This window comes from Theropithecus gelada, unplaced genomic scaffold, assembly GCF_003255815.1.
Source record: "Theropithecus gelada isolate Dixy unplaced genomic scaffold, Tgel_1.0 HiC_scaffold_15876, whole genome shotgun sequence".
Lineage (NCBI taxonomy): Eukaryota > Metazoa > Chordata > Mammalia > Primates > Cercopithecidae > Theropithecus > Theropithecus gelada.
This window is the reverse complement of record NW_020257632.1, coordinates 1,024,804-1,049,519: the sequence shown is the minus strand read 5'-3', so window position 1 is coordinate 1,049,519 and position 24,716 is coordinate 1,024,804. Positions and strand designations below refer to the sequence as shown.

The 24,716-nt window shown below is 40.5% G+C and overlaps 1 protein-coding gene and 2 non-coding genes across 3 annotated transcripts in view; 2 read left to right on the top strand and 1 right to left on the bottom strand.

Annotated features, from left to right (window-relative positions):
* LOC112617081 (glycerol-3-phosphate dehydrogenase, mitochondrial) overlaps positions 1 to 24,716 on the top strand; it is a 247,945-nt gene that overhangs the window by 61,762 nt on the left and 161,467 nt on the right. The gene's annotated exons all lie outside the window — the stretch shown is intronic.
* Positions 9,829 to 9,931, bottom strand: LOC112617091. The gene has a single exon (XR_003117848.1). It is a non-coding gene; the product is annotated as a small nucleolar RNA U13 (small nucleolar RNA).
* LOC112617090 lies at positions 24,316 to 24,419 on the top strand. Its single transcript, XR_003117847.1, has one exon. It is a non-coding gene; the product is annotated as a small nucleolar RNA U13 (small nucleolar RNA).

Here is a 24,716-nt window from a genome sequence, read left to right as displayed (position 1 = left end):
TCCTTTGTAGGGACATGGATGCAGCTGGAAACCATCATTCTTAGCAAACTATCACAAGAACAGAAAACCAAACACCGCATGCTCTCACTCATAGGTGGGAATTGAACAATGAGATCACTTGGACTCCGGAAGGGGAACATCACACACCGGGGCCTATCATGGGGAGGGGGGAGGGGGGAGGGATTGCATTGGGAGTTATACCTGATGTAAATGATGAGTTGAAGGGTGCTGACGAGTTGATGGGTGCAGCACACCAACATGGCACAAGTATACATATGTAACAAACCTGCACGTTATGCACATGTACCCTAGAACTTAAAGTATAATAATAATAATAATATATTAAATATTCAAAAAAAATAAAAAAATAAAAAATAAAAGAAATTCCATAAAACCAAGGAACAGACTGAAAAGTAACCCCAGACTTTTGGCATTCCAACTGAGGGAACATGACAGTCAATATATGCCAACAGCAGTTCAAAGAGGGTGGATAACAGGAAGGTGATCCCCAGGATGATGCAAATCATGGTCAAGATGGGGAAATATTCATCTACCAATATGATCTTCAGACAAAATGAATCCACTTCTCAAAATTTACACAGGATACCGTTGTGTAAAAAGGTGTGGCAAGATAATATAAATTTAATTAAGATTATGCAATGCCGTGCAGCCCTTCCTCCCCATCCTTAAGCTAATTCAACTCGGACACATGCCATTTCTATGACATGCCATTCTTCCCCATTCCTGGCCATCCCCTCAATCAGTCCCTTTCCCACTTGTTTGCTCAGGACTGCTTCTTTCTCTTCCTGCTTAACCTTTTGTTTGCTGTATGTATCTCTCTTGCTTTTATATCTCCTGGACCTTTATTCTGCCTACAGACAACCTGTGCCAAGTCTTCATGTCTTTTTGGCTGCTTTTTGGCCTTTCCTGCCCTTCTCAGTTGACTTACTAATATTTTTCCTCTTCCCTTCCAACCACCACACCTGCTACATCCTCCCATTGACCTGGCATCCTCTGCATCGCTCCAGTAGAAATTCTTTCCCAGCCTCTGTTCTGTGAAACCACTATCAGTACCTCATCCCCAAGCCCTGGCATTATAATAAAGCAAAATAATTATATGCTCCTCACTCAAATGAACCAGTTTTGCACTCTTGATGGCCCACCAGGAAAGAGAAGTGGAAATTTCCTCCCACAAATTCATAACACAAAGCAAGGCAATTTCTATTTTTTGTTGCAGATTCTATTTTTGGTAGTAATACATGCACTATATTAATAAAAGAAAATGAACAGCACTCAAAAAAAAAAAAAAAAGAAATTGGGAATAGAGGCAAAGAAACAGGGAACAGAAATTGGAACACTGACCCAAATTTCTAGTTTGGAAATTGGTAAATTGTAACTATGTGATTTGCATAGAGAACTTGAAATATTGATGATTCTAGCCAAGTGACCTGAATTTTCTAAGCTGCCCCTTCCTTCATTTAAGACCTCTTTTAACTCTAGTAGTATGAATCTGATCCTTTACCCTTAGTTTCCAAGGAAAGTGAAATTGTGAATGACACAACAAAAGATATAGGAGGGGGAAAAATAAAGTGAAGGAAATGAATTTATGGAAATGATTCTAAATACAAGATAAAAGGCTGTGGATATAGGCAACATTGGCTTTTTATCTCTGGGAGGGAAATTCCTAACAATTTCCAGAATCTTTGGTCAAGAAGAATTTGGGGAAAAGTTATGAGAAAGTAACAGCTAACACATAGCAGTAACTGTGTGCCAGGCTTTGTAAGTACACTACACATGGACTTCAACCCCGTGAGGTAGGAAGCTGAGGCTCGTAGAGGCATGACTGGAACATACAGTGTTATGGTCAGTGTTGGAGTGGTTAGCACTGCCAATTCAGCCTACAACAGAATAGCTCACTGTGTACTGAAACGCAAATGCTGCATGTAGTTTAGGATATTATATATTAAGAATAATAGAATGGTGTTAGAGAAAGATCATAAAAGGCTACTGAAATAAAGTTATGACTTCTCCATTAAGATTTATCTTTAAGGACTTCTTAGTGTGTGGGTAAAGAGCAAAATCTGAAGACGAATACAGAATTATAAAGACATAAAAGATATGAAGGGATTAGGGAATTAGAGAATCAGACTATAATCCTAAATAACCTGTGGAAGAACAAGGTCAACTCATTTTACTTTTTCTAACTTTAGTTTATTCTTTAAAATAAAAGAAATGGGGGAGAAATGGGGTTTTACAATCCCATTCTGAAGTGATGTACCTTTCCAGAGGTGCTTCAGGGCCATTGGCTGGTGAGGCCTCACTTTCATGGCAGAGATTACAGGTGTGCACCACCATGCACAGCTAATTTTTTAATTTATTTTATTTTTTTGGAGAGAGGAGAGAGGTGTTTCACTATGTTAGCCAGGCTGGCCTCGAACTCTTGAGCTCATTCAATCCTCCCTGCTCAGTCTCCCAAAGTGTTGGGATTACAGGGGTGAGCCACTGTGCCTGGCCCCCAAGATTCTTAAAGATTGTTTTTAATTTTGAATCCTAACTTCAAAAATCTAAAGAATCATAGATTATTTAGTTCAGAGCTTCTCCAAGTTTTTATTTTGAACGTGTAACCTAACAAACAAAGGCAAATAAATAGGGAGTTTAAAAATGAGCTGGTGGAACTGAGGGAGCACGGCAATAAAAATGAGGCTTCACCAGCCAGTCAGTGGTGAAGCTCAAGTGGGAGGCCTGAGGTCAAAGCTGCAGAGAGCCAAGATGGTGCCACTGCACTCCAGCCTGGGCGACAAAGTGAGCCCCTGTCTCAAAAAAAAAAAAAAAATCTCAGAACACAAGAAAAAAAAGTCTCATGTAAAACATTACTAGTGGCCTACCCAAAGGCCTCTTTATTTATTTATTTATTTATTTTTTCACTAAAAGTCCATTCTAGTTTACCTGGCCCAAGGGACAAATGGTGGTACACTAAGCCAGTTATCTCATTTTTCTTTCCAAATTGATCTGAGGTGTGCTTTTCACTGAATCCCTGCCAATGAGGGCAAGAATAGTCAGCTAGGAGTTTCTGGGAAAGATGATATGGAAGATCTCTCTTACCCTTTCTCCTTGTATGAGGGTGTAATGCTTGGAGCTGCCCAACCATCCTATGACTTGAAGGGAGACAGAGTGTGATCCCACAGGAAAATAGAAAAAGGCTCTGCACCATCCTGAAATTTTTTTCATGCAGACTTTTGGTTAGGTAAATTAAAGACCTCTATCGTTTAAGTATGTTTGAGTTGAGCATTTTGTTACATGTAGCCAAAAGCATTCAAGGGATGTGTGTGTGTGTGTGTGTGTGTGTGTGTATGTGCGCGCCTGCACGCGTGTGCATCCAGCACTCCACCCAACTCCTTCTGGTACAAGAAACCTTCTGTTCTATAGATAATCAATACTTTGAGATTTGGGTTAGGCTAACTTGCCTCTTTTTCTGTATTTCTCTGTCACAATAGCAGGTGTGTATTTTCCCTTGGCACTGTACTTTTTTAGAGATGGGTATGTGACTAAATCTGGGACGTTGAAAAGTCCTTGCCGAAACTCTCATGCAGAAGTTTTCAGTAAACTCTGTCTTTTTGCTGGGTTGTTCAAACAGGTCGAGTGTATAGTTTGGGTTGTCCAGAAGAAAGAGACAAACATATTCCTAATATGATATTGTGCCACTAGAAGCAGCCATGCCTGACTAGAAAAAATTCTGGATTTTGTGTTTATATGAGTCAGTAAATTGTCCCTAAACAACACGTGGTGGGCCAAGTGTAGTAACTCACACCAGTAATCCTAGCACTTTGAGAGGCAGAGACAGAAGGATCAGCTGAGGCCAGGAATTTGACACACCAGCCTGGGCAACATAGTGAGACCTTGTCTCTACAAAAAATAAAAATAAAAGAAATAAATTACCCAGGTGTGGTGGTACACACCTGTAGTTCCAGCTACTTGGGAGACTAAGGTTGGAGAGTTGCTTGAGCCTGGGAGTTTGAGGCTGGCTGCAGTGAGCTATAACTGTGCTACTGCACTTCAGCCTGTGCAACAGAGCAAGACCTTGTCTGTAAAAAAATTACAACAACAACAACATTAGCCTTTAAAGTTAGTTTAAGCAGTATTTTGCTAGAATCTTAACACAAATTGAGAAACTCTTTTACCCCAAACATGGTAAACTTAGAGAACTCATTACCCAGGATGTGATATAGACTAATAATATTAAAGTTTAAGAAAAGTTTAGGCCAAGCATGGTGTCTCATGCCTGTAATCCCAGCACTTTGGGAGGCCAAGGTGAGTGGATCACCTGGGGTCAGAAGTTCAAGACCACACTGACCAATGTGTGAAACCCCATCTCTATTAAAAATATCAAAAAAAAGAAAAAAAAGCTGGGCATGGTGGTGCGGCTGTAATCCCAGCTACTTAAGCAGCTGAGGCAGGAAAATCCCTTGAACCCAGGAGGCAGAGGTTGCAGTGAGCCAAGATTGTGCCATTGCACTCCAGCCTAGGGAACAGAGTGAGACTCCATCTCCAAAAAAAAAAGAAAAATTTAGAGAAATTCGTCAATGATAACACTATCGAGACAACAAAAACCATGAGAAAATTTTTAGGACACATTCCCAGCTTGTTGGAATAAGGTAAATTCTATTGCAAAGAAGGATTGGAGCATTTGAAGGAATATTCAGGCAACAGTGTGACAGACAAGTAGAAAGAAGAGAAACTAAAAATAGAGAAGTCTGTTCAGGAGGTGATTAGAATAGGAGTAGAGAGATGATGAGGTCCATGAACCATGCTAGCGGAGGCTCTAGCATGAGGTTCATGGCAAGACAGAAGGAGGAAGAAAAATTAATCTAGGAATCTACCTTACATGATTGATAGACTTGCGGTGTAGTGTAGAAAAGTAAGGAAGAGAAAATACTGGAAGGAAAACGGTGGGGTAAAGTACTCATTTTTGGAAATTCTGACTTTGAAGTAAGAAAGAAGAGGTGTCTGCTAAGTGGTTAGATCAACCCCTGGAGCAATCAAGGCTACAGAAGTGGATTTGGAAGTTAATCACCTGAGAAGTGAAATGCAAAAATGTGGAAATGGAGAATATCACACAGAGAAAAGAGTGATGAGGACACAGCCTTAGGGAATGACAGGAATTGAGGAGCCACAGTTGGAGAAGCAGGGCAGTGGCATCTGTGGAGGCAGGCAGAGCCCCACTTCTTTTGCTAATTCTGAATAATACAACACGACAAACGCATGTGTCAGAGTGTTTCATAGATATACTGTACAGTAATCCTGTTTCACGTCGGGAATGCTGTAGTAGGCAGTGATTTTATTATCTGTGTGGTCAAGCTTGAAGAGATCGGGTGGCCAACAGTGCCTTCTGGGTGGCACACGCTAACACTTCCCTTGGTCTGCTCTGTTCCCATGCTCGGATAAGAGGCTCCCAATGAAGCTAGTAGAGAGAAAGAAAGCACTTGAGTGCTGTGAAGTGTTACACAATCTTCTCTTTTAGGCAACCCTGGCCATTGTGACACCCAGTGTGACAGGCAGGGGCTTGTAAGTTGCATCATAGCACCTTGGAGCACTTGCTCAAGGTACCAAGTTCCTAGCTGGTGTTAGCTCATCATAGAAAAGTGGCCAGGCTTATGTCATCTGAAGAAAGTAAACAGTTCAGCGACAGAAATAGTTCATATAATAAAAAGTCACCAAAGCAAGCAATGCCTTTCTTTTTTTTTTTTTTTTTTCCACCTGTGAGTGATTGTATTGATTTAATACACACAGCTTATTTCTGTCCCAGGTTACAAACTAGCCCTAGGGAAATGGTGGAGCCAGTCATTTGGATTGCCCTTTACTGGCTGGGAATTAAATCATTACTTATTCCATTTTAGAATCACAAGTAGTACCCTAAGGCCTACTTTCCTAAGGATTAAAATCAAGGCATGGAAATGAAGAATCCAGGTGTAATTCTCAGATGCATGCAGATGTTGAGAATGCAGCAATTTTTCCTGGAAAGCTGTCACTGCAAAATCATCCTGCTCACGATATGCTCATTCCTAGTCCTCAAGCATGTCCAATTAGTCAACAAGTCTGATTTCTCCTTTTAAGATGGCATTGACTCTTGTTCTCCCTCCTCATGCCAATGTCTCCTACACAGTGCAGACAATTACCAGCTCACTCCCTGGGCTACCCTGGAAACCTCAGATTTCCTCTGCCATCCTGCATGCTGCTACCAATTGCATTTTTTCCTTTCCCTCCCCTACTTCTTCTCTCTCTCTCTCTCTCCTTTTCTTTCTTTCTTCCTTAATTTTGGAAAATTCAGTCATTTCTTTATTCCAAAATTGAATTAGCTTTAAATCCATACAGAGCCCTCATGGTGGAGGAAATGTGAGTGGGAACTCTTCACCTTTCTCTTGGCTCTCATTCTGGGTGAAGCATTTATTCAGATACTTCAGAGCTGCGCCTCTTGGTGGAAATAGCTTTCACTTCCCTTCCTAAAGTTCTCTCTTCTTCTTCTTCCCAAGTTATTTGGATCTTTTAAAATACACGTTTTTTCATAAGAAACCCACATGTATGGCACAAAATTCAAAAGGTATGAGAGAGTATTCATTGAAAAGTATGCCTGGCCTGGCACAGTGGCTTAGCCTGTAATCCCAGCACTTTGGGAGGCCAAGACGAGCAGATCACTTGAGGTCACGAGTTTGAGACCAGCCTGGCCAATATGGTGAAACCCCGTCTCTACTCAAAAATACAAAAATTAGCTGGGCATGGTGGCTCGTGCCTGTAATCCCAGCTACTTGGAAGTCTGAGGCAGGAGAATCTCTTGAACCCGGGAGGCGGAAGTTGCAGTGAGATCATACCGCTGCACTCCAGCCTGGGCAACAGATCCTGGGTTTCCTTTCCTAGAGGCAACCCTTGTTATCAGTGTCCTGTGTTTCCCTTCACAAATATTTCTAGGTGGATATAAACATTGCAACTTTTATTTAAATTTTTTTTAATCTTTTTTTTTGAGAGTCATGCAGTTTATTTTTAAGCACAAATGGTACATACTATACATGCCATTATGCTCATATCCTTTCTTATCCCCCCAGAAATATACATCTTGGAAAATTATCCTTCTCAGAACACACAGAACTAACTTTATCTTTTTAGTGGCTCTGTGTTCATTTTTTAAATTGTCTTTTATGGACTAGGAATTAAGACATTATTTTTTCTATCTCACAATAACAAGCAGTGCCCCAAGGCCAAGTTGCCTAAGGATTAGAATCAAAGCATGGAAATAAAGAACCCAGCTGTAACTGTAAGATGCATGAAGACAGTGAGCAAGTCCATGGCATGGAGGTACCATAATTACCTGAGCCAGTTCTTTAGCAGAGGACATTTAGACTGTTTCTAATCTTTTGCTAGTAGGAACAATGCTACAGTGGATGCCTTGAACGAATGCCATTTTGTTCACATGAGAACATCTACAGGATAAATTCCTGGGAGAAAAATTGCTAAGTCAAAAGGTGAGTATAGTTTAAATTTTGATCCATATTGCAAAATTACTCTCCAAAAATGTCTATTTTTCTTAATCATTGCATTTATTATATTACTCTTTTGCTCCCAAACGTTAGTGGATTCTTGCACTTATTTAATCTTCTGCTGTCTCCATGTTGTAATTTTTTTTATTTTTTTGAGACAGGGTCTTGCTCTGTCACCCAGGTTAGAGTGTAGTGGCACAATCACGGCTCACTGTTGTCTTGAGGTCCCCAGGACCAGATGATCCTCCCACCTCAGCCTCCTGAGGAGCTGAGACTACATGCGCCACCACACTGGCGAATTTTTGTATTTTTTGTAGACATGGGGTTTTGCTATGTTGCCCAGACCGGTCTCGAACTCCTGGGCTCCCTTAATCTGCCCACATTGGCCTCCCAAACTGCTAGTATTACAGGCGTTAGATACCGAGCCTGGCCAAAGATAGTGTTCTAGATTACCAAGATTCTTCTCAGCATTAATAGTCTGTGAACTTTTTATATTGTTTTGAAATATGAAAAGTTTGCAGTTTAGGAGAAAATAAACAACTTTGAATAAGCTGAAAACATGTAGTGCTAAAAGAGGTCTTGAAAGCATCGCCTGGGAACTGGTTAGAAATGCCGACTACAGGATGGGTGCAGTGGCTCTGGCCTATGATCCCAGCACTTTGGGAGGCCGAGCTGGGTGCATGGCTTGAGCCCAGGAGTTTGAGACCAGTCTGGGCAACACAGGGAGACCACCCCCTGCCCACCATCTCTACAAAAGATAAAAAAACTAGCCAGGCATGGTGGCATTCACCTCTGTAGTCCCAGCTACAGAGAAGCTGAAGTGGGAGGAACTCTTGAGCCCGAAAGGTTGAGGCTGCAGTAAGCTGTGATTGCCCCACTGCACCTGGTCAAAAAAACAAAAACAAAAACAAACAAACAAACAAAAACACAAGAAAGGCAAATGCAGCCAGTTCCTGAAGGATCTTGGCTGATGGGTGAAATTTGGGTGGGGCCACGTAGGCTATTGTGTTATGAGTTAAATTGTGTTGCCCAAAAATTCGTATGTTGAAGTCCTAACCCCTCGAAATGTGACCTTATTTGGAAATAAGGTCTTTGCAGGTGATCAAGTAAAGATGAGGTCATTAGGGTGGACCCTAATCCAATAGGACTGGTGTTCTTATAAAAGGGAAAATCTGGACAGAGAAACACACACACCATCTGAAGATGAAGGCCGTGGTTCAGGTGATGCTTCTATAAACTAAGAAACAAACCACCAGAAGCCAGAAAGAGATATGCAGCAGATTTTCCCTCTCTTCCCACAGAAAAATCAGTTCTGCCAGAACCTTGATCTTGGATCTGTGGCGTCCAAAACTGAGACGATAAATTTCTAAGCCACACAATTGATGATACTTGTTAGGGCAGCTCTAGCAAGCTAATGCATTAGGTTATCAAGAAGTAACTCAGCAGTTAGGATACTATAGTCTTACATTTTTGACTTGCCAGATACCAGTATATTTGTACGTTAATACCATTAACTTCATTCTTAATATTAGTTCTTGACAATTTAAGCAACGCAAAGCAAAATACAATAATAGTAGAGAGTCTGCTGAGTGTGGTGGCTGACATCACAGTCTGAGTTCTCTGGGAAGCCTAGGTGGGAGGACCTTTCAGGGCCAGCCGTTCAAGAGCACCCTGGCCAACATAGGCAGACCCCCAACTCCACAAAAAATAAACATTAGCCAGACATGGTGGTGCATGCCTGTAGTCCTAGTTACTCACGAGGCTGAGGTGGGAGGATCACTTGAGCCTGGGAGTTTGAGGTTGCAGTGAGCTATGATTGCACCACTGTACTCCAAACTGAATGACAGAGGGAGATTCCATCTTTAAAAAACAAAAACAAAAAATCTAGAAAGTCAAGGAACAATTCAGCATAGTGAGGAGAGAGGACCTATATTCCATAAATATACTATTCTCCAAAGTTAACATCCTGGACCGGGTGTGGTGGTTCATGCCTGTAATCCTAACATTTTGGGAAGTTGAGGCAGGAGGATCCCTTGAGGCCAGGAGTTTGACACCAGCCTGGGTCAACACAGTGAGACACCAGCTCGTTAAAAAATTAGCCAGGCGTGTTGAGGCAGAGGATCCCTTGAACCCAACAATTTGAGGCTACAGTGAGCTATGATTGTGTCACTGCACCCCAGCCTGGGCAACAGAGCAATATCCCATCTCAAAATGAAGAAAAAAGGAAGGCTTATAGATGATAAAAGTAATTGAAAGCCACTTTTTAAAAATTAGCTTTTTGCTTTTATTTTTTTTTCTTCTATTTCAGACAGGCAGTGTGTGACACCGTAACAAAGTTTAGGGGCAGCACATCTCACACATGTGGCTGAATACTCAGTCATCATGCTTATAAACTACAGAAGGGTCTGAATGAGTTTCTAGAGTAATTCCTAGTCTAAAGGTTTACAGTTCTATTTTCATGACTATTTTAGGAGCTAGAAGCATTAAATGTAATTAATGGTTGTGAAGAGCTGCAGACACAGGCATAACAAAGCAAGGAGGACACAAAACCTCAGAGAGGCAATAACGTACCTTTATTTTCACATTCAGTCCTATAAATATCATTGCAAAATCTGTATATTTGTTTTGGCACATAATATATTTACTAGTAATCTTAGCTTTGTGAATTTTCTGATTTGCTCTTTTTAAAAAAGATTACCGTATTTTTTCTAGAGACGGGGTCTTGCTGTGTTGCCTAGGTTGATCTTGAACTCCTAGGCTCAAGCAATCCTCCCATCTCACCTAAATAAGGTACCTTGATAGGAGCTTCCAGGTTTAACTTTGGTTGAACCATTAACACATTTATCTTTATTTTTTAGTTTTACTCATGTATGGCAAAGTACTGCTGCATTACACAGTCATATACTATTTCACTCTGTTTTGCTCCTTCGGGTTAATGACCACCTTATCTAGATTTTATGCTTAAAAGGTAAATACTGCCATTAGTTACTTGGAGTCCTCTTCACTTTTCCCCTTTCATCAATTATATATATATATAGAGAGAGATAGATAATATATATATTGTGTGTATATATAGTGTGTATATATATAGTATGTATGTATATATAGTTTGTGTGTGTATATATATATACATATAGTGTGTATATATATACACACACAACATTTACCACAAAAGGATATTACACTGGTAAAAGGAACATCTCATTTGGTCAATTAGCAGAATGTCGTTATAACATAGACAAATTACTTCCACTTTAACGTGATTTTTTTCCCCACTTCTGAGACAAATTGCATGTTGTGGGAGAAAAATAATAGGGTTGGTGAACATAAATAATACTACATATAGTGTTTATAAGAAACTAGATGTTGTCTAACTTGAACAGCAAAATAATTACCATAAACTAGAACACTTCTAGCTAACAGAAGAAAAAACAAGGGGGTAAGTGCTTATTTAAAATCCTTCAAAAAGTAAGTAGAGGGCTGGAGTTCTGACTCCAGAGCTTATATTCTTGACAGCTTGTCTAGGATCCATAACAAATTGTCTGTGTACTTCATTTGCATAACTTTCCAGTCACATAAGTTCTCTTTCTCTCTCTCTCTCTCTTTTTTTTTTTTTTTTTACATTTTTTTGAGATGAAGTTTCACTCTTGTCACCCAGGCTGGAGTGCAATGGTGCGATCTTGGTTTACTGCAACCTCCACCTCCCGGATTCAAGCAATTCTCCTGCCTCAGCCTCCCGAGTAGCTGGGATTACAGGCCCTGCCACCCTGCCCAGCTAATTTTTTATTTTTAGTAGAGATCGGGTTTTATGATGTTGTCCAGGCTTGTCTTGAACTCCTGACCTCATGTGATCCACCCGCCTCGGCCTCCCAGAGTGCTGGGATTACAGGCATGAGCCACCTTGCCTGGCCATAAATTCTGTATATTAAACAAAGCAGCAATGAAAATTTCTAGCAGTTTTTCCGTTAGCGGCAAGTAGCTGAAAGACTTTGAACTAATAAGATGTTTTCTGCTATGACCTTAAGGGTCATTAAACCTAAAGTTATTCTTCAGAAGGGTAAGGAATGCCAAAAAATAATGGTCATTATCTGAATTTAAGATCCTGTATTACAGAAGCAATACAAATTATAAAATTAGCATTTAAAATGTTTGAATCATTTATAAGAATTCTTCCTACATAATCTTTCATGGAAAATGAAAAATGCCTAGTCAGGAAAACCAACCTCACTCAGATACGAAGTCGCTTCTTTGTGTCAGTTTACCATCCGGAGCAAAAGTGCTTGGCCACATCATTTGAGAGCACTGGAAACCACGCAAAGCTTCTCTTAGTAGTATTGAGTCACAAAGATGTAGGATTTATTAGTCAGCCTTTAAAAATATCTGCAGACAATTGTATGAAAAACTTGCCACATTGTATAATCCTTAGGAGTATAGGATTTGTCCAGGAGTGGTGGCTCACGCCTGTAATCCCAGCACTTTGGGAGACCAAGGCGGGTGGATCATTTGAGGTCAGGAGTTCAAGACTAGCCTGGCCAACATGGTGAAACCCCGTCTCTAGTTAAAATACAAAAAAAATTAGCCGGGCATGGTGGTGCATGCCTGTAGTCCCAGTTACTCGGGAGGTTGAGGCAGGAGAATTGCTTGAACCCGGAGGTGGAGGTTGCAGTGAGCCGAGATTGTGCCACTGCACTCCAGCCTGGGTGACAGAGCGAGACTTGTCTGAAAAAAAAAGAAAAAAGAAAAAAAGAAATACAGGATTTGGTCAGACTGCCAAGGTTTCAATTCCATCTCCATCTTTTACCAGTTCTGTAATTTTGATGGGGGCATTTAGCCCCTCTGTCTCAGTTTTCTTCTTGGTAAAAAGGGCGTGCAATTGTATGTATCTCATAGGGTTGCTGTGAGAATTGAATGGGCTAATGCACATAAAATTCTTCTACAATGTCTGGCACATAATAAGATTAGCTCAATAAATATTAACTATAATGGAACAAATGAGAACCAATATTGTAAAACCTGCTTCTAACCAGTATAAAGATGAGCAACATTTGGCTTTGGATTATCCTAAAGAAAAAACAGTAAGCAGAAAATCATACCTTTTAAAAATATGACACCAGGAGTAATGAGTGGCTCATGCTTGTAATCTCAGCACTCTGAGAGGCTGAGACAGGTGGATTGATTAAACTCAGGAGTTTAGGAGACCAGCCTGGGTAACATAGTGAAACCCCATCTCTACAAAAAATACAAAAATTAGTCTGCCATGATGGTGTGTGCCTGCAGTCCCAGCTACTTGGGAGGCTGAGACAGGAGGATCACATTAGCCCTGGAGGTTGAGGCTGCAGTGAGCTGTAATCATGCCACTACACTCCAGCCTGGTTGACAGAGCAAGACACTGTCTGAGGGTGAGTGGGGTGGGGGGAAAAGATGAGCAACGTGTTAAGAGGACAAGTAATTATAAAACTGAGAGAAGAAACTGCATGGAGCCAAAATATATTTTCCCTGAGCTTGAAAAAATGGCAACTCTTTATTTCATCAATATTCCATAACCTTTGCTTAGGCTTTTTGGAGCTATCTTGGTAGGGTGATATTGAAAGTAGTAATCAGCCAGGCGCGGTGGCTCATGCCTGCAATTCCAGCACTTTGGGAGGCCGAGGCGGGTGGATCACCTGAGGTCAGGAGTTTGAGACCAGACTGGCAAACATGGCGAAACCCCATCTTTACTAAAACACAAAAAAATTAGCCATGTGTGGTGGTTCATTCCTGTAGTCCCAGCAACTTGGGTGGTTCATTCCTGCTGACGCAGGAGAATCACTTGAACCCAGGGGGCAGAGGTTGCAGTGAGCCGAGATCATGCCACTGGACTCCAGCCTGGGTGTGACAGAGTGAGACTCCACCTCAAAAATAAATAAATAAATAAATAAAAATAAGGCTGGGCCTGGTGGCTCACACCTGTAATCCCAGCACTTCGGGAGGCAGAGGTGGGTGGATCACCTGAGGTCGAGAGTCCAAGACCAGCCTGGACAACAAGGTGAGACCCTGTCTCTACTAAAAATACAAAATTAGCTGGGCATGGTGGTGCATGTCTGTAATCCCAGCTACTTGGGAGGCTGAGGCAGGAGAATCGCTTGAACCCAGGAGGTGGAGGTTGTAGTGAGCCAAGATCATGCCATTGCACTCCAGCCTGGGCAACAAGAGCCAAACTCTGTCTCAAATAAATAAATAAATTCCTGAATCTTTTTCCATGGGAATGTGGAAAATACAGATAAAGTGATTTATATGCTCAGTATAATTAATGAATAAGCAGAAGTATTCAATTGAATTTAGTTTGCTTCAAAAATTCAGTCACTTCTGCTTAAATAACTTTAAGGTTAAATTAAGAAGAGTTGATGCAAATGCACATATCACTTGGGGACAAAGTTTGATTTTCCTTATTATTAAAGAATAGGGTCTTGATGTTATTCTCTCTCCTGCATTTAAAAATTGGAACAAATAAAGAACAAATGTCATCAATGTATTCTTATTTCAATATTCTAAGAGAAATTAGAATATTGCTTTCAGAATTGATGTTTTGAAGCACAGTATTGTTGTTGAACATAAATAACGTATAGGTGACTATCAACCTGTTTCTCCATTCTTTAAACTGTACATAAATTGCAAGTTAAACCCAACAGTTCTGTGATAATTGTTGTGAAGCACAAGGAGAGAGAATCAATGTGAGGTCAAACATTCACATTAAAATTTAAAGAATAGGTCTATTATCTGAAAGGATTCATAATGCTTCTTATAGATATATCTAAATGTGTTTTGGTACTAAGAAGTATTTGAATCCTGAGTAGCTTAGATATTTACATGCTTTATGGAAAAGATGTGAACCAAATGATCTAAGTTATTTTCTAGCTCTGTAACTCTGTGACGCTTCAATGGCTTTTGCAGCATATTATTAATATTAGTGAATGTTATTTAAAAAGAAACTTTTTACATTCAAAGTGGATGAGTTCTAAATATATTTTCAAATGTTATTGGGACTAGCATTACTTTAACAGAAACTTGCTTTTTAAATGATTATTATATCATTCCCATTTACATTTTTCAAATGGAGATGTCGTCAGTTATTCCATAAATAACAATAACAGCTCTAAAAGGGATAAATAGACCTTTAAAATATATTGTTAAATAAGGATATAAAATGTCTTAGAATATCTAACTCGATTCAGAAATTATATGATGAGTTAATGGGCTCCTATTTCCTCTTTCAGACAATATGAATGACAACATGTGTTTTGTTTGTTTGTTTGTTTGTTTCCAGAGGTTATTGGGGTTACATAAGGTTTTTAGCGGTGATTTCTGAGATTCTGGTGCATCCATCACCCGAGCAGTATACACTGCACCATATTTGTAGTCTTTTATCCCTCACTCCCTCCCACCCTTTCCCCACAAAGCCCCAAAGTCCATTGTATCATTTCTTTTTTTTTTTTTTTGAGACAGAGTCTGGCTCTGTCATCCAGGCTGGAGTGCAGTGGTGCAATCTCGGCTCACGCCAGTTCTCCTGCCTCAGCCTCCCTAGTCGCTGGGATTAAAGGCGCCCGCCACCACACCCGGCTATTTTTTTGTATTTTTAGTAGAGACAGGGTTTCACCATGTTGGCCAGGATGGTCTCCATCTCTTGACCTCGTGATTCACCCACCTCACCTCCCAAAGTGCTGGATTACAGGCGTGAGCCACCACACCCAGCCATTGTATCATTCTTATGCCTTTGTGTCCTCATAGCTTAGCTTTCACATATCAGTGAGAACATAACAATGTTTGGTTTTCCATTCCTGAGTTACTTCACTTTGAATAATAGCCTCCAGGGCCAGGCACCTTGGCTCATGCCTATAATCCCAGCTCTTTGGGAGGCCGAGGAAGGTGGATTACCTGAGGTCGGGAGTTTGAGACCAGCCTGACCAACGTGGAGAAACCCTGTCTCTACTAAAAATACAAAATTAGCCGGGTGTGGTGGTGCATGCCTGTAATCCCAGCTACTCAGGAGCCTGAGGCAGGAGAATCGCTTGAACTCAGGAGGTGGAGGTTGTGGTGAGCCAAGATTGTGCCATTGCACTCCAGCCTGGGCAACAATAGCGAAACTCTGTCTCCAAAAATAAATAAATAAAATAAAATAAAATAAAATAAAGCCTCCAATCTCATCCAGGTCCCTGCAAATGCAGTTAATTCATTCATTTTTATCTTGAGTAGTATTCTATCATACATATACCACAGTTCTTTATCCACTTGTTGGTTGACAGGCATTTAGGTTCCACGATTTTGCAATTGCAGACAACATATGTTTTTATTAAACTGTGGAAGAATAGAAGAAGAAGGGAAGTCTAATCCAAACTCTTTACTTTTCATTAACCATTTAGGTCATTTTTAAATATTTCTTTTCTTTTTTTGAAACCACATCTCACCTTGCCACTCAGGGTGGAGTGCAGTGGTGTGATCACAGATCTTCATAACCTTGCCTTCTAGGGCTCCAGGCATCCCCTTGCGTCAGCCTCCCGAGAAGCTAAGACTACAGGCATGAGCCATCATGCCCAGCTAGTTTTTTTTTTTTTTTTTTTTTTTTTTGTGGAGACAGGGTTTCACTATGTTGCCCAGGCTGACCTCAAACTCCTGGACTCAAGCAAGGCTCCCACCTTGGCCTCCCAAAGTGCTGGGATTATAGGTGTGAGCTACCATGTCCACCTTTTAAATATTTCATTCAGAACTTTTATGTGTCACTCTTTCAGACACTGATGATACATCAGCGAACAAAACAAATATCCCTGCTCTTGTGACACTCACGTTCTAATATGGGGTGACTGACAATAGACAAAATAAATAAGATAAAATATATAGTATGCTAAATCATGATAAGTGCTGTGGATAAAAAACAAAACAAATAAGGGGGTTAGAAAATGTTGGTGAGGAAGAGTGGTGAAGACTCATGCCTATAATCCTAGCTCTGCAGGAGGCCAGGACAGGAAGATTGCTTGAGGCCAGGAGTTCAAAACCAGCCTGGGCAACATGGTAAGACTCCTTCTCTGCAAACATTTAAAAACTTGCCAGGCAGGCCTGGCACGGTGGCTCACACCTGTAATCCCAGCACTTTGGGAGGCCGAGGTAGGTGGATCACCTGAGGTTAGGAGTTTGAGAACAGCCTGACTAACATAGTAAAACCCTATCTCTACTAAAAATACAAAAATTAGCTGGGTGTGGTGGTGCATGCCTGTAATCCCAGCTATTTGGGAGGCTGAGGCAGGAGAATTGCTTGAACCCAGGAGAAAGTGGTTGTAGTGAGCTGAGATACAGCCACTGCACTCCAGCCTGAGTGACAGAGTGTGACTCCACCTCAAAAGAAAAAAAAAATTGCCACCAATGTGGCACATTCCTGTAACTCCAGCTACTCGAGAGGCTGAGGTGGGAGGATTAGCTGAGCCCAGGAGGTTGAGGTCACAGAGAGCTATGATTGTGCTGCTGCACTCCAGCCTAGGTGACAGAGTGAGACTCTCTCTAAAATAAAAAAATAAATAAATAAATAGAGTGGTAAGAGAAGGCCTCACTGAGGAAGTGACATTCTAGTGAAACCTGCAAAAGGATGAAGAGTATTCCAAGCAGAGAGAACATCAGGTGCAAAGTTCAACGTCCTTGAGGTAAAAGGTGCTTTTTAAAGAAACAGCAAGGCCCTGTGGTTGAAATGAAGTAAAGTAGGGGGTAAGTGATAGGAGATGAGGTTAGGGAGATAGGTTGGTAGGTGGTGAAACTGTGTTTGCAAAAACTGTAACAGTGAGAGAAATCTATCATAACTGACTCCATCTTGCTTCTAACCTCACAAGCTAACTGTCCTGTCCTTGCTCTTTCCTGGGCATAGTATGGGAGGAATTTAAAGTTTAACCGTAAAGCAAGGATGATAATAATCCCTTCCCAAAACTAACCCCCTACTTGTTTGGGGACTGAACCCATCTTTGTAAAACTAAAGCAAGGCCCCAAGGTTAGAATTATCAGAGGGCCTGAATTCTGCTAAGCCATAAGCATAGTTAAGAGATAACCAACCATTGTTCCCTAGCTTGCTTAGTGCTCAGGAGTCATGTAGCTGCAGGTCACAAGATTTGTAACTTCCCCAATTGTTCCTATAGATAATGTCACTGTTATAAAACCAAGGAGTGGTCTTTGTGATATTTTTTTATTTAGTTAGTTTTTGAGACTGAGCCTCTATCGCCCAGGCTGGAGTTCAGTAGTGTGATCTCTGGTCACTACTATTGCCTCCCAGGTTCAAGGAATTCTCCTGCCTTGGCCTCCCAAGTAGCTGGGATTACAGGCATCTGCCACCACACCTGGCTGATTTTTGTATTGTTAGTAGAGATGGAGTTTCACCATGTTGGCCAGACTGGTCTCAAATTCCTGACCTCAAGTGATCCACCCACCTTGGCCTCCCAAAGTGCTGGGATTACAGGTTTGAGCCACTGCGACCCACCTGTGATATTTTTTACTGGTAAACAGACTGAGGCTACTCAGACCTGTGACTTATACCAACAAACTGACTCAACTAGTTCTGGGACCCCACCCAGAAACTGACTCAGCATACAAAGACAGTTCCTACATGCCTATGATTTCATCTCCAACCAGTCAGCCGCATCCATTCCTTAGCCTCTGCCTGCCAAATTATACTTTTAAAACCCTAACCTCAAAGCTCTCCAGGAGGTGGATTTGAAAAATCTCTCCCATCCTTTCACTTGGCTGCCTTACAATAATCAAATCGTTGCTGCAATACCACTGTCTCAGTGTATTGGCTTTTCTGTGCAGTGAGCAAGAAGAGCCCTCTGGCAGCCATGGAAAGGATGTTGGCTTTTTCTCTGAATAATATGAGAAGCCATTAGAAGACTTTGACCAGAGAAATGGCCTAATTTTACTTCACAAGTATACTCTGGCTGCTGAGTAGAAAACAGAGTGAATTGGGGCAACGAAGAAAGCAATGAGGTAAGTTAAGAATTTATTTCAATAATCCATGCAAAAGATGGAAACTGGGACCACGATGGTAGGAGTGCTGATAGTGAGAGGTGTTTAGACTGGATATATTTTGCAAGTAGATATCCAAAACTGAGAAGAATTTAGGCCCAGAGAGGCTGTGGCTTGGCCAATGCAGCCTGTTATTATTGGCAGAGCTGGCAATAGATTGCAGGTCTTCCACCCAATCATATCTTCCCCAATAATCTTACGTGTATAAAAGCTGACATAATTCATCCTCTGAAATCACAATGGAAAATGAAAAATATTACTTAAATGAATGTATCAGGATGCATGATTTAAAACGAAATGAAAATATTTCAAAGTCTCCTTATAGTTTATATTACTTTATCCTAAAGTTCAAACTCATTTGCCTGACATACAGGAAAGGTAAAATTTGATTTTTTTTTTCCTGTTTACCAAAATGGTTAACACTGGACTTGATTCCTTCACTTATTCATGTTTTTTTGGTTTTTGGCTTTCTTAAGATTGCAGTATCACACTGTCACCCAGACTGGAATGCAGTGGCATGACTGTGGCTTTATTCATGTATTTAAAAAATGATTCTTCAGTGCCTATTAAGGTTACAGGACCTGGATATTAGCTGCTACCTGACTCTGCTGAAACCTCACCTTGGCTTTACTCAGGCACTTTTGGTCAGTTATTCCTTTGTAATCCTGTGGCACTGAAACGTATCTGTCATACTTATCACTCTGAATTGCATTTATTTGTTTAACTGTCTGGTTTCCTCATTAAATTAAACTAAACTGAACTATAGCAGTTTAGTTCAGGATTAAGGATTATTTATCTTTGCATTTTCAGAAGCTAGCACAGTGTCTCTCATATTGTAGGTGTTCATTGAAGAGTGATTTGATCAATTTTATTCAGAAGAATCTGTTTGGGACCACTTTCTGCTTTTTCTTTGATCTCATTCTTTTCAAGGTGAGTGATCAATAAAAAAGGATCACTGGAAAGTTACAAAATTTTATTTGATTAATACCAGTCATTAGGTAAACCCTGAGACTTTGATTATTACAATTAAACATATGCCAGGAGAGGCAAAGTCTTAATAGGCAGTGATTTCTTTTTTGTATCTTGTGTATTCCAGTTCCTGGATGAGCTACTAAAAATAAGTCAATTTATTCCTTAATTTACCAAATATTTATTGAGCACCTATTATGTTTGGATTTTCCAAACATTGTTAGTTCATGAGATGCTTTTGGTGGCGTATGGGTATTTACAATTTTTCTTTATTTTACATATATTCGAGTGTAATTCATGGAAACTTTTTCTTAGGAAAATGTTATATTTTATCAAAAGTAAGTTGATTTCCTAGTCAGGCATATTGGCACATGCCTGTAGTCCCAGTTACTTAGGAGGCTGAGGTAGGAGGATTGCTTGAACCCAGGAGTTCCAGGTTGCAGTGAGCTATGATCATATCACTACTGTTCAGCCTAGGCAACAGAGACCACATCTCTAAAAATAAAAATAAAGAATAACAAGTAAATTGATTCGAAGAAAAATGTTACATTAGGCCAGGTGCCGTGGCTCACGCCTCTAATCTGAACACTTTGGGAGGCCGAGGTGGGCAGATCACGAGGTCAGGAGTTCGAGACCAGCCTGGCCAATATGGTGAAACCCCGTCTCTACTAAAAATACAAAAATTAGCTGGGCATGGTGGCACGTGCCTGTAGTCCCAGCTACTCGGGAGGCTGAGGCAGGAGAATTGCTTGAACTTGAGAGGAAGATCGAGCCACTGCACTCTAACCTGAGTGACAGAGCAAGACTCGGTCTCAAAAGGGGGGAAAAACCTCACAAAAATTAGCTGGACGTGTTGGCAGGCGCCTGTAATACCAGCTACGCAGCTGAGGCAGGAGAATTGCTTGAATCTGGGAGGCAGAGGTTGTAGTGAACCAAGATCACGACACTACACTCCAGCGTGGGTGACAGAACGAGACTCCGTCTCAAAAAAAAATGTTACATTAATTTAAAAAAAAAAAGGACCAAAAATAGTGAGAGGTATGTATAAATATTACAAGTTTGAGAAATTATGAATTATGAATTATTATAATTTGAGAAATTATACTATGAATTATGCGACAGCAACCAAGGGACTTCTACCCATTCTCCCTGACCAGCCAAATGGACTGTGTAGGGGCCAAGGTGAAAGTTTCCCCTGGGCCTTCTGAAGGTTCACTGAAAATCACTGACATGAGGCAGATTAATAGGAGAAAAGGCATTCAAATGTATTTGACATGTATACAAGGGGAGAATCACAGTGATTACTCAAGTACCGTGGTTCCGAAGCCTTCATACCATCCTGGCATATGTTATGGGAGGGGGAAGAAGGGGAATTCTGTTGAGGGCATTATTAGGGAGAACGAGTGGATCAGAGAACAGATTAATTTGTACATTGTCTTGTGAAGGGTTCTGTTCAGGTGTGGGTTCATTCTTGGCCTTACAGGGAGGGAAAGAAAAAACAATTATTCCTTTAGATGGATATGGATTGTAGGCGGATAAAGGCTTAGGGAGAGGCTGTGGGGTGTGAAGTAGGGGGAGGTCTGGGAGGCCTGGAGGCTTCTTCAGTTCAGCATGTCAACATGCCATATTTCGGGGTACTGTTTTCTTTCCTTCTTTTTTTTTTTGAGACGGAATTTCGTTCTTGTTGCCCAGGCTGGAGTGTAATGGCGCAATCTCAGCTCATCGCAACCTCTGCCTTCCGGGTTCAAGAGATTCTCCTGCCTCAGCCTCCAAGTAGCTGGGATTACAAGCATGCCCCACCACGCCCGGCTAATTCTGTGTTTTTAGTAGAGACGAAGTTTCTCCATGTTGGTCAGTCTTGTCTCGAACTCCCAACCTTAGGTGAGCTGCCCACCTCAGCCTCCCAAAGTGCTGGGATTACAGGCGTGAGCTACTATGCCCAGCCCAGGGTACTGTTCTATAAGCTCCAACAACTGTGAAGTATGATCGCTAATAATGAAGCTTAGTTTCATAAAGAAATGGCATTTATTTTTAGTTTTAAGGAGAAAAACTTCAACATTCCAGTTCTTCTTTTGTTGTTGATGTTGTTTCTGGTGGCTTTACGTTTGTCTGTCTGAATGACATAAAGCCTCCTTACTAATAGGTCTCATCGGGATCTCTTCCACTCCCCATATTTTCTCTTCTGGTTTTCTTCTTTTCACAGCCTCTTTTGTTTTCTTTTATAATCATCATCCTCCTTATCATCAACAAGAACAGGATTGAAGAGACAGAATGTGGTTGAGTTTGTATTTACAAGTAGAGGAGACTGGTCTTCTACCATCTCCTTAAATTTTCACCTAAGTGTTTTTATAGTGAAAGGATTATCAAAACATATAATTTTAGGTACCAACCAAAAACTTGTAAGTGCTCTATGGCTAATCCTGTTTTACTTACCCAAAACCATTGTCTTGTTTAAAATGAAAGGTGATGCTGACTAAAGTTACACAGCATTTTTAAGGTCTAACAAACTTTGAAACTTAGCTCTCTAAGTATATTTGGAATACAGAAAACTTTAGAATACACAAATGTCACTTGGTTCAAAGTGTATTTTTCCCATTGGGTTTATTCCAAATCCTACTATACCTATCTGAAATAATTATTTAACTATTTAATGAAATATTTGGCATCCTAACAATTGCTCAGATTTGATTGCAAGGCGGTTATCTCTAGTCAGATTCTTTTAAGACACTAATACAATGAAATACATATCTCTATCAGATGTATTTCTTTCTCTTTTTTTTTTCTTTTTGAGGCAGGGTCTCACTGTGGAGTGCAGTGGCGTGATCTCGACTCACTGCAACCTCCGCCTCCTGGGTTCAAACGATTCTCCTGCCTCAGCCTCCCAAGTAGTTCGGACTACAGGTGCGTGCCACTTGGCCAGGCTAAGTTTTTGCATTTTTAGTACAGACAGGGTTTCACTGTGTTAGCCAGGATGGTCTCAATCTCCTGACCTCATGATCAGCTCACCTTGACCTCCCAAAGTGCTGGGATTACATCCATAAGCCACCGCTCCTGGTCCATCAGATGTATTTCTGCCTATTTTGCATCTCTTAAAATATCAACTAGATAATGTTAAATAAAAGTGCCATAATTTCTCCTATTTTAGTTTCAGCTGCATAATTTTACAATTTAAAAGGTTGGTCAATAGAAACTAACATGATATAAAACCAAAACTAATTTTATTTCATTTAGCATTTATTGATCATACTTTGAGCTGTTTAAATCCTTTTTGCTTCAACCTCCTATAAAGTCATTTACACATTGAAAATAGAAATTGATATATAAGAAGGAGATACCTAGAGAACTACTAAGACATCATTTAGAGCTCATTTTTTTTCTCATTACATCTCCTGGAATGTTAGTGAATGACTTTTATATGCCATAGGATGCTAGAAAGAATTTGAGATACAAGGCTCCTTGCTGCGTATTCACTGTAAAAGCAGTGAAGCCCAAATAATGCTCCAAAAAACAAATGGATGGGACATGCATTTTTCATGGAATGTTTTTTCCCTGTTGAATCTACTCACAGTTTCTTTATTGACAGCCTACAGAAGAGTTTATTCACAATTAATGTGCATGCAAATCATCCAGGAAACTTCTTAAACTGCGGATTCTATATAGTAGGTCTATGGTAAGGTCTGAGATTCTGCTTTTCAAATACGTTCCCAGGTGAAGCTTTTATCACTAATACGGGAACCACTCTTTGAGTAGCAAAGATCTAGAAAAGGTTGTTCAATATGTGTTGTCTGAGGACTACCTACATCTGAATTAGCTGAGGTGCTCGTTAGAATGCAGATCCTCTGTCCCTAAACTGTTTTTACAGAGTTGAAATCTGTATACGTACCCTTTACTCCTGTGAATAAGTATTTTATATAATCATTGCAGGTTATTTTTCCATACACTAAATTAAAAACAATGACAACTTTGCATTAAGTAGCCTGCAGTTCTGTACTTTTCCTAGGGGCAGAAAGACGTTGAGTAGATATTAGAAAAGTAGGATAAAAGGTAATAGTTGTTAGGCTTACTTGAAAATTCTGTCTGGTATGTGGATCACGGAAATGTGCATGTTAACATTTTAGGTGCTCCAACTCTTTAGAGTCTGCTAAAGAGTTGAATGAAAAAAAACAAAAAAAAATCCCCAACCCTTATCCTTCAGTCTTTTATCTTAGATTGTCCCCATAGTTCTCTTTTGAAACTACTCATCTTTATACTCTACTAACCCAAAATATGTCTTGCCTTAGAGTATGATGTAAGATCAACTTGAAGGCAATGAACTTCTTCCTGTTGATGTTTTTCCCTCATTTTTCTTTCTGCCTCTCTTCTGCGTATTCTTCAATACCCAGCTCTGGTATCCCCCTCTCCTGATTTTCCTTAAGAATGCTAAAAAGTGTTAAAAAGTATTTAAGTCAGGTGCAGGGGCTCATGCCTGTAATCCCAGAACTTCGATAGACTGAAGAGGGAGGAAGGCTTGAGCCCAGCAGTTCAAGACCAGCCTGGGCAACATAGTGATAACCCATCTCTACAATAACAATAAAAAATTAGCCAGGCATGGTGACATGCCTGTGGTCCCAGCTACTTGGGAGGTGGAGGTGGGAGGATTGCTTGAGCACAGGAGTTTGAGTTTATAGTTAGCTATGATTGGGCCACTGCACTCTAGCCTGGATGACAGAGTGAGAAAAGTATTTAAAATGTTCATCAACTTTGACTCAATTTCACTTAAAGGATATATCCTTAAGAATCAATTTGACAAGTTATCATTTTATAGTTCATAAGTGTGATGACTGGGTTTTTATGCTCTTGTGTGTGATGCGCCTCCCTCAAACCTTGTCATGATGTTGGCACATTACCCATCTGATGTTAAAAAAGAATCAACTGGACAAGGAAACAAAGATATTCAAAGTAATGGTATCTATAATACAGATTGGAAACTGTCTTTGTAGGTTCTTGGATAGGCAGTAAGCAGAATAAATTAGCGTATGCCTTTCCATTAACATACTATGCAGGCAGGCTGGATGCGGGGGCTCACGCCTGTAATCCCAACACTTTGGGAGGCCGAGGTGGCCAGATCATGAGGTCAGGAGATCGAGACCATCCTGGCTAACACAGTGAAACCCCATCTCTACTAAAAAAACAAAAAAATTAGCCAGTCGTGGT